The following is an 11,574-nucleotide window of genomic DNA, read 5'->3' on the forward strand; positions in this document are numbered from 1 at the left end:
ACCCTGCAGCTTCTTAGCCTTGCTTCCCAGAAGGTGAAGTGTCCACTGCTAAGCACAGCATGTGACAATTGTGGGCGCTTAATAAATGCTGCTTGACCCACTGACTGTTTCATGCGAGCAGTTTAAGCTAAAGAGGTTACTGAGAATTACCACTGTCCTGGTCCCCACTCTAGTACAGGCTTTTACCACCTCTCACCTGGACGACTGCAATAACCTCTTAATAGCCAATTTATGCTTGCCTCAAATCTCTCCTCACTCCAATCCATTCACATTGCAGACGGATTTTCCTCAAGCACAGTTCTATGACAATATGACACGTCTGATCAATAAACTCCAGTGGCTCCCTATTACTACTTCTAAAATAAAATATAAACTTCTCTGTCATTAAAAGCACTTCACAATCTGGCTGTAATCTATCCTTGCAGTCCTATTACACATTACTATCCTTTAAGTAATGTACAATCCAGGCAAACTGACCCTTTTGCTGTTTTTCCCATTGGACAGTCTGCCTCCTGAGCCTTTGCATAACCTATTCCCTTCATGCCAGGAATGCACTCCCTCCTTACTTTTTCCTTTTCAAATCTTAACTTTTCTTCAAAACTTAACTCAAATGCTGTCTTCCTTCTCTATGAGTCGTTTTCTTATCTCCCAGCTGCTAGTGCCTCCCCTCTAAATTGTGTTTATTTTGTAGATATTTGTATGTATATATGTACACATATATGTTGTATATGTGTACATGTCTTTCCTTATAGAATGCAAATTACTTGAGGGAAAGTAAATATAGTATTTCTGTTTTTGTCTTGCCAACAGCAACTTGGTTGCTGTAAGTGATGTGCTTTGAGGGCTTTGAAAATTTAAGAACAACATTATTAATAGATGTCTGCATACTCATAACTTCAAAATGAGTGGAATGAAAATATCTCATAATATAGAGGCCAACCAGAAGAAACCAAAACCATGGAGAAAAAGGATGAAGCAAATATCATCCCTGTACTATCTGCTCCTGGAGTGGTCCCCAAAATTATTTCCATGAGTCCAGGGATTAGCCTACAACCCCCAAATTATATTCAATTACAAAAGCAATTATTTTGTCCACTTGCTCATAGTCTACCAAATAGAAGAAAATGTTTGACATATAGCAGGCACTTACTTAATGAATGCTTATTGTTTGATTAGATTGATCTTTGATCACAAAATATTTGAAAGTGGGAAACGACACTATGCTGTTATTTACTTTATCATCATGATGATTATTAATAAGATCTGAATTACATGGTATTTAAGATTTGTATAACACATTGCATATTTTATTCTATTTTATTTTATGGTACCCTGAAAAGAATGCTAGATTTGGACCCAAAAGACCTGAATTGAAATCTTAGCTTGACTGCTTACCTATTATGTGACATTTGGGCAAGCTATTTCATTCACTGACACCTAGGTCTCAGTTTCCTCATCTGTAAAATGAAGGGGTAGGACTTGATGAACTCTAAGTTCCCTTTCACCTCTAGATCTGTGATCTCATCTGATTATGATATTAATTTATTTGTAAAAGTTTATTTCTAGACCAGCCAAACAACACCCCTAGAATGCAGTGTGGTATAATGGTAAGAGCACTGGTGTTGGAGTCTAGTCACTTGGAATACATACAACTGGAGTGACCTTATCCAAGTTAGTCATCTCTCTCAGGTTTGTTTTCCCCTCTGGCACTGAAACATGCTTGTTCTGACCAACATGTTTTTGCAAGGCTTAAGAGGCTCTGTAAACATGAGCTGCTATTATTGAGTAGACACACTATTCATCTGGGATCTACTCATTTCAGGCACCTAGGCAGCACAATGAACAGAGTGCTCAAATTGGAGTCAGAAAGAAAATCCTGCCTCAGACAGTTATTCACTGTGTGACCCTGAGAAAACCACTTAACCCTCAGTCTGCCTCAGTTTTCTCATCTGTAAAATGGGTATAATAATAACCTACCATTGTTGTGAAGATAAAATGAGATATTTGTAAAGTGCTTAGCATGGTGCCTGGCACATAGTAGGTGTTTAATAAACGCTAGTTGCCTTCCCCTCTTCAGCTGTAAAAATGAGTGAGTTAGGTTTTAATGATCTCTAAGGTTCTTTTTAGATCTAGATGTCTGACACATTTAACCAACCTGTAAAATATACATACAACACCAGATGACTTTTGTTCATTTATTCCCCATAGAAAGAAATGGTCTGGTATAATGGATAGAGGACCATCCTTGGAGCCAAGAAGACATGGATGCAGGCCCTGCTGCTGAAACATTATTAATTATGACCTTGAGCAGGTCACTTAACCTCTCAGTGCTTCAGGCAAGTCTCTAAAGCCATATGTTGCAGAGTTGGCACCAACTGCTTTATTAGAGAGAGTTTGTTCAACTGGTATTTCCTTATAACAGTAAAATCACAGTTCCTTTCCCTGCCTCTCTGACACATACCAACATTTATTAGGTGGATGCTATGTATATATAACTGTCCTAAGTTCTGGGAGAGATACCAAGAAAGATAAAGCAAGGTTCCTTCTCCCCAAGAAGCATAAACTAAGGATTAGTGATTTTGGTGGTGTGGGCCCTCCTTCCACATATGCAGATCACAAGGAGCTGAGCCTATGTAGAAAGTTAAATGAGCTGTGGTCTCAAATCAGAAGAATAAGAACCACTACCATTTATATAGTGCTTTAAGGTTTGCAAAGTGTTTTACAACTATCCCATTTTATCCTCACAACAACCTTACAACTTTATTAGAGGGAAATAGGTGATATAGAGAATAGGACTGGATCTGTGATTTCATTTTAAAAGGGAACTCTTGGGTGAGGAAACTCTATCTAGTGATAGTGATAATACAAGTTAGCACTTTCACTGCAACTAATTAATAATAATAATAAATTATACTTGCATATTTATTGAAAATCTAATGGCAAATCCTTTGTTGACAAGCCTTTCTGAACTTACCAAAGCTAGTCCTTGGAGATCTATAAGTCAATGGCCTACAAAGCATTTCTTGCTTACTAGGACCTGCCAGAAATTTAGGTTTTTGTAGCATAGCTTTGAGTAACCACAGTCACCTCCACATCACAGTGACACACCACAATAGGGCTTGAGTGAAGGAAAAGACATGTACACAGATAAATAGAATAAATTGTATAATACTATAATGATTTCTTATCTAATTAGGATCCTATACTCAGTCTGCTTCAAAAAAAACTGGTTGTTGTCCTTCGTTCTCGAAGAGGACCAAAATGACATCACTATGTTAGAGTCAAGTTAACAGTTTGTCCAACTGTGGCTGATCAGACCAATACAAACTCAGAACACTCTACCACAAATCAGGCACAAAATAGTCCATGTGAACATTTGGGGTGGATTCTCTAAATTTGTGCATCTTGCATTTCTTTTGAGCTACTTCAATTCTGCTTTGCTCATAGAGCACAGTGCCTTCTCTGATGAGGGCACACCATACTGGGAGGTACTGTGCCAGTGTCTCCAATGTTACATAATCAATTCCAAAGTTCTTAAGAGAGACCCTGACAGTGTCCTTGTATCACTTCTGACCATCATGTGAATGCTTGCCCTATGTGAGTTCCCTATAAGATAGTCATTTAGGCATAAGATAGGCATTTGGCATTTGAACAACATGGCCAAAAAATACTAGAAGTGGCTTAGAATACATTAATCTACCCAATGGGTATGTCAAAATATATCAGTTCTTGAGCTAATGAGAAAGGGACTGGTATGTGTTTATCTAATCCTTAGAATCTTAAATCTTAGGGCTAGAAACATCGAAAGATTATACAGACTAACACATCCACTCACTCACCTTTCAGGCAAATAAAGCACTATTATAGCTATTTTATATCTGAGAGTAATTAAGCCCTAAGTCTGGTGAAATGGGATGTAAAGCTCACGTCCCCTTTTTCTCTCTAATACATAATTCTTCCCACTACATCTTGTTCATGTCCTCTTAGACTTCTTTGATGAGCACTTTTTCTCTCATCTCCTCTTTTAACTTTTTCCTTCTAAATTCCTAGAAATAGATAAGAGAGATGCGGGGGAAAAGGGATTAGTTACAAGTTAATTCAAGGTATAAATTATCCAAATGCAAAATATGCCACCATGAGATGGCTTTGGCAGGCATATTCTGGGTGGTAAAAAAGAATGTGGCTACTGTGATGAAGTATGATCAAGCAAAAAAACTAAAATACAATATTGCATATAAAACTCTAGCATGATTTTTGAATGCATTAACATGAAATAAGCATGAAGTAATCCTCCTACTAATTGGCATTAGTGAAGCCTATCTCAACTACAATTTTCATTTAGAATATTCAGATATCACAGATTATATAAAAGAAAACAGAGTCCAATAAAAAAGGAAAGATTTTGTAATTCAGATTGCTTAAGATGCATAAAGGTTGAAAGGTTTACTCAGGGCTATTCACATTAGAATAACAAGCAGCTTTATAACACCAATGTCTTTCTGTTGATGGCATATGGCTACAAGTCATGGAACATCAACACCATGACCTCAAAATAATCACCATTTCAGATGACCCAAAGAGCAATGGGAAGAAACATGATGAGTTACTAAAGTAAGCTATAGCATAAATGACTTGAATGTTAGACATGGTGTAAAAGACAACATCAAAATTTTTACCTCTGGAAGAATCATATAGCAAAATGAAGAGTTTCAAATAGAACCTATAAATGATACACAGAAATATTAAAATATACAGAGGAAAAACTCAAGTACATTGGGTAAATCCACTATGGAGGATTTATGGAAATATATGGATAAAAATAGCACAAAATGAGACAGCTTAGAGGAGCTACAATTTCTACCACCTGAGGGAGAATGTTCTGGTGAGATCATGAATCCACTAGATTGTTGAAATACGACCAACTAGTCTCCATATCTACTCAAGATAAAGGAAATGGACTTAAATTGCATCAAGCATTGATTAGTTAGTTCATACAATGCAAATAAATAGGTTTCCAAAGGACTAAGTCTTGATTCAACTGCCAAAGGATCTAGGAAAGAAGAGAAGGTTTTTCCTCCTCTTTCACTCACATCAATCCTCAATAACGTACTGACATATTTTAATATGGGGAGAATAGATGTTTTCCTTCAAAATCCTAGTGTCTTCAGGAGTAACAAAGTGAGGTTAAAAACTCACACACACACACACACACACACACACACACACACACACACACAGAGCCATCTGGATTTGTTCTGCTTTGTTGGTTTTTAAAAAGGAAAGAAAAGGGGAGGAAAAGGAATACAATATGAAATAAATAAGGAAGTAGGGGGAGAACCTTACTATTCACATAAATTGGGTGCGTGAGAAAAATATACTTGTGGAGAAAGGGTTGAAGGGCATGGATCTCTCATTACCTCACTTTTATCTCAACTGGATAAAAGAATTGAATGAAGGTATACTCACAATAGTGTGTGTGCATACACACACACACACACACACACACACACACACACTGGGTTTTAATATAGAATTACATTGAAATCAACAGGGAAACAGATGATGATAGGGAAACCAAAAATCTGTAATGGAGAAACACTAGAAGCCTTCGCAATAAGAATAGGATAAAACAAAGATGTTCACTGTCATCATTTGTATTTGATGTTGTTCTAGCAGTAAGACCTATAGTAATAAGACAAAAAAGAGATTTGGGGGGAATCAGTAGAGCAAAGGAAAAAACAAAATTATTGCTTTTTGCAAATGATATAATGGTTTACTTACAGAACTCTAGAAATTCAAATAAAATAAGTTGAAATAATTAATAACATCACACTAATGTATTATTGATGGAGATATGAATTGGTCCGATCATTGTTAAATACAATTTGGAACCATACTCAAAAAGTCACTAAACCATGGATACTCTTTGACCTAATGATACCACTAGTAGATATGTATCCCAAAGAAATCAAAGACAGAGAGAAAGATCCATTTGTTCAATAATATTTATAGTAACACTCTTTGTTGTACCAAAGAAGTGGAAACAATATAATTGCCCATCAACTGAGGAATGGCTGAACAAATTACAGCATATGAATGTAATTATGAAATGCATGGATTCGGAGAAACCCTGGAAGACTTGTATGAACTGATGAAGAGTGGAGTGAGTAGAGCTAAAATGACATACAAACAACAAACATTATAAATGAAAATAATTTTGAAAGACTTCTGATCAATGTAACAATCAGTCACAACTTTAGAAAATCAATGATGAAGCATGCCTGCCACCTCTTGGTAGAAGAGTGGATAGACTGTGGGTATAGAACAAGATTTACATTTTTAGACACAACCAATGTAAGACAAATTTGTTTTATTTGACTGTACTTATTAGTTTTAAGAGAAGACTTTTTTTGGAGGAGGGAGGGATTTAAAGAGGGAGCATGGTGGGTAGATATAGTGGTGCAAAAAAAGGAAGAAAAGAAAGTAGCACAAATAAAATATTTTAAAATATGCAAAAGAGCAAAAAGTTCAGATTGTGGCATAGAAAAGCAGAGTAATGTTGGTACTTCCACATTAGATTTACATACATATATATGTATGTATATTTTTGTAGATATATTTTAAAAATAAGTTGTATAATGCATTCAATTTCATGTGCAATCCTCTTTTTCTGATCTTTGTAAATGGAAATGTTCATGTTTATTCATAATTTTCTAGTTTTTAACAAAACTTTAAAAAAAAGAGGGACAGCTAGGTGGTGCAGTGAATAGAGCACTGGCCCTGGAATAAGGAAGATCTGAGTTCAAATTCAGCCTCAGACACATACTAGGTATGTGACCCTGGGCAAGCCACTTAACCCCAATTGCCTCTCCCCCAAAAAAATTAAAAAAGAAAAATAAAAGAAACCAAAAAAATAACTGGGAGGAAAAAGAAAGGTAGAAATCAACTTTATGTCTGAGAGGAAACTGATAATACGACTTTCTAGTGGTGAATATTCCATTGTGAAGTGTTTGAGCCCGTAACTATGTGCCTAATGTAGCCCCACCACTTTCCAGTTTTGCAGAGAAGTCAGTTTAATTCACCTATTTTGTTGTTGTCCAATTCTTCGTGATCCCATTTGAGGTTTTCTTGGCAGAGATACTGCAGTGATTTGCCATTCCCTTCTCCAGCTCATTTTACAGATGAGGAAAACTGAAGCGAACATGGTTAAGTGACTCATCCAGATCACACAGTAAGTATCTGAGGTGGAATTTTAATTTAAGTCTTCCTGCCTCCAGGCCCCTGCACTCTATCCATTGTACCACTTAGCTGCCCCACACCTCTGTTAGTACGGCTTTTTTGTTATTCTTCATAATAGCCATGTGCAAACTTCGTGCTTCTCAATTGGCCCACTGTACAATTTTCATTATATTTGGCTTCTTTTAACCATAAAGACAACCAGAAATTTTCCACATTGTCCATCAGAATTCTCTCATACATCTGAGTTCTTCTTTTCTCAAATCTTTGTAGTTTTGATTGGTATCGAATAATTGTTTTCATGTTGTTGTTTTTTTATACTGCCTTGAATGCTTCTATGCCTTAAATTCATAGAGATCAGAGTTGGACATAAAGATTGGGAACCAGACTCAGAGATAAAGTTGAAGTTGGGTAGCAGATAAGGTGGCTGATGGAAAAGACTATAGAGAGAAGAGAAGAGAAGAGGAACGATTACTACCCAAGGGGCCTTGGGTATTGCCTATATTTTGGAGGTCAGAGAGACAGAAACCAGCAAAGGAGACAGAGGAGGCATGATTAGAGAGGCAAGAGGAGAACCAGATGAGGTGATGACACAAGTAAAGGGAAGAGAGTTTCCAAAAAGAAAAAAGAAAGAAAGAAAGAAAGAAAAAGAAAGGGTGATCAGTATATTGAAATGCTGCCCTCAAATTAAACAGAGGAATACTGAGGGAAAAGTTTTGTGATTAGCAGGTCATTGGCGAATTTTGAAAGAATAATTTCAGAATAACAGTCACAGTCTGTTTTACTTAAGATAAGTTTTTCTTTTGTGTTGTTTTTGGTTTTTTTTTTCTTTTGTTTCTCTCCCCCCCTCCCTTGATTGTATCAGTTTAGGGAGAAAATTACTTCTACCCGGACAGCTTCTCTGCAATTTATAATCTTAAAGGAGTTGCCTAGGGTAATATATAGTTAAATCATTTAACCAGAATCACTCAACCAGTGTATATATGAAAAGCAGAACTTAAATCTAGGACTTGAGCCTTATTCTGAAATTAGCTCATTCTCTAACACTCCCATGCTGCCGCTATAGGCATGTTAGAAGTTACATAAATCGAGTTAAGATTTTAACTTATACTGAGATAACATCTTAAGAAAATATATCACAATTGTTTACCTTCTTTGTCATAGTTTGAAAATAGCCAGAGGGATTGTATTAATAGGCATTATGCTATTAGGTTCCCTGAATGGTTAAGATGAGGTCATGAAACCTCCTATAAGATTAATCAATCACTTATACATTCTGTCTAGAATAGATAAAGGGTAATAGATTATATGACCTTCTGAGGTTGCACCCAGTTTGATTCCATTATCCAGTGACCATTCTATCCTACACTACCATATCCATTTGGGTTGTGTCTAAATAACAATGAGAAGACCTCTAAAGTCAGGAAAATTTCATGGTACTACTCCATTGATATAACCCCATGCAAATACCAGAGCTTCCTGGAATAGCAACCTGGGATACTGGTAACTATGCTGAATGAAAAATAAAGCCAATTTCCCCAAAGGTAATTTGCATGTAAGTTACAAAATTGCCCAGACAAGCTCTAGTTTAGTTTTTGTCACTGAGAGATAATAAGTTCATCACGCCATTTCACAACTCGAAAGTGCGTGGGGTGCTTTGTAACGCCTGTAGTGTCTGCTCTTGTTCCAAGGCTAAAGACTAACGTCTCAGTGGAAAGATGCTGGGCTACTGATGGAGAGTTACAGGAAAGGAGAATCTCTTTCTCATCAGAACATGATTAGTTCAAAGGAGCATGAGTTACTTTGTACAATTTGGTACCTACAGAGAATAACCAAAAAGCACAGCCTTGAAGTTATTGGAGGCTTAAGTATATATGAGTTTTAGTGGTTGGCTTTTTAGAGGGGATTAGGATAATCTTGAGGATTAATTTTCTATCAATAGATTTCCAGGAGATGTGACTTCAAATTTATTCTTTCTCTAGAAATATTTCTAAAGCCTTAGTCTATGCAAAATATACATGCACAGACTCATTGACTTCCATATTGTTAAGGGTTTTTTAATTTGGTGTTTTTGGGGGGGAGGGGGTGAGAGTAATCTTCTATTATATAATCAACGCCTCTCCCTGGAGGCACATTTTATAAATCAAGTCAACAGACATTTATTAAGTACCTGCTATGTGCCAGGCACTGTACTAAAGGCCTAAGATACAAAGAAAAGCAAAAGATAATCTCAACTATCCTTTTTTACTATAGGCAATCATTCCCAAGGTGACTGGTCCTCTATTAAAATGATTAGAGAACATTGTTTTCTCTATGTAAAGTAACTATCTATTTGAGAATCAAACCTGTGATCTTGGTTTTATTTATTCTAAAAAAGCAAACTAGCTAGGTCAGATATTTAAAAAAAAACTTTTAAAGAACATGTTACCAATTCTTCAGTATTACTTGACATATTTATTTCATGGCACATAAACTCTATTGCTATAATATTTTTTCTTCATATTATCAATGATTTCCATAGTGTGCTACACTTGGAGTCAAGAAGATCTGAGTTGAAATTCTTCTCCTTATAAGATAATTTATCATCCCTCACTAAGAAAAAAATCCTCAACTTACTGAATTAAAAATTAAATTAAAAATAAATACCATATGCCTTTTTTTACCATTTGGATTTTGCTGTAAAATTCCATCTCAAGCAGTGTCCTTTCTGTCCCTCCTACACACAATGCTAAAGACTGCCATGTCTTTGCTCTTGTTGTTCTCTGCCCACCTTCCCTCCTGACTGTCCTCCTACTCATCCTTCTAAACACAAGTCAAATTGTACTTTTTCTTTGAAGCTTTTCCAGGTCTCTCCTATTGAAATTTGTTGTTCTTATTATCCATATTACACAATTTAGCGCTTGAAATAACCTTCGACTGTGAGTCAGAAAATTTGAGTTGAAGTCCCAGCTCTTTTATATGACTGTGGGCAAGTTATTTAATCTTTCTTGACCTTGCTTTTGTAAAATGAGAGTTAGATGATCTTAAGACCCCTTCGAGTTCTAACATTCTATAATTTTAAGATGGAGTCATAGAATGATTATATAATTCTATGCATTGCTTTGTTTGCTTTCTGTTCTAGGTAGGCATGCCTTATTTCACAAACTAGATTGTAAGATCTCAGTGGGATTTTACAAGTATCTCATGAATCTTTGCACACATCTGACCTTCACTGCTAGAAATTTAGTCATGGTATATGAAACTATGAGAGACTTTAGAAAATATTTAATCTCAACTCCATTTTAGCAAATGAGGAAAGTGAAGCCCAGGAAGGCAAAATGAATTGTTCAAAGTCACACAGGTAGTTAGCAGCAGAAATAGTGTTCAAATCCAAGTTCTCTAATGCCAAATCTAGTACTCATTCCTCTGTACCATGCTGCATGGCAGTTCGTACTAGTTGCACAGACCTGTCCTAGCTACTATAGTGGATAGTTGATTCAAATACTAGTTGACACTTGGGTTTTGTTATAAATCAATTAATCAACAACTATTCTATCAATGGTTTCCATATTCTAAGCTCATTTATGTGACATAAAAATTCCAAATCTTGCTCTCATGTGATTTCTTTCTACAAACACGGCAATACTCGATACTTCCACCAGGGGCCATTATATTTCCAGAATTCAGTGTTTCCATTTTATTCCTGTTACAACATTTCTAGTCCTGGTAGGACATATCAGAGCCTATAGTATCTTTGTGGAAAAGTAGTCACCATTTATTCTTCTGAGTTCTTGCCTCGGTTCTAATAAAGGAACAAGCAGAGAAGCTTCCAAAGCAAAACCACAAAATGGCTCTTTGCATCCTGAGACACAGTTTTGACCATGCCAATCCACCTCTCAGAAAACTTGAGTGGCTTTTCATTGTCCTAAGGATAAAATATATACTCTTTAACTGGGCATTTAAGGTTCTCAACAATCAGGTTCAAGCTGCCTTTCCTGCCTTGTTTAGCACTAACCCTTTACCCTGACTTCTACAACTTCCTTTCCTTTTAATAAACAAACATTGATTATATCTCAGTCAGAATGAGTTATTAGCTATTTCCCCAATGCTATCCTATATTTGTCCCTCCATCCCCCTCACCCTACCCCATGCCTCCAGGCTTCTACATGGACTCCCATGTCTGCAACACACTTCTTCAATCTCTAACTTTTGTAGGACTTCCCTTCCTTCAAAGTCCAGCTCAAGTACCACCTCTTATGTGAAGCCTTTCCTGATCCCTTCAACTCAAAGTGATTTCTGTCTGGTCAAATTTTCCTGCAGCAGTTAGCCCAGATCTCTCCTTTACCTCTGCCACATTCA

Source organism: Vombatus ursinus, unplaced genomic scaffold (assembly GCF_900497805.2).
Source record: "Vombatus ursinus unplaced genomic scaffold, bare-nosed wombat genome assembly UNPS02000580.1, whole genome shotgun sequence".
NCBI classification, from domain to species: domain Eukaryota; kingdom Metazoa; phylum Chordata; class Mammalia; order Diprotodontia; family Vombatidae; genus Vombatus; species Vombatus ursinus.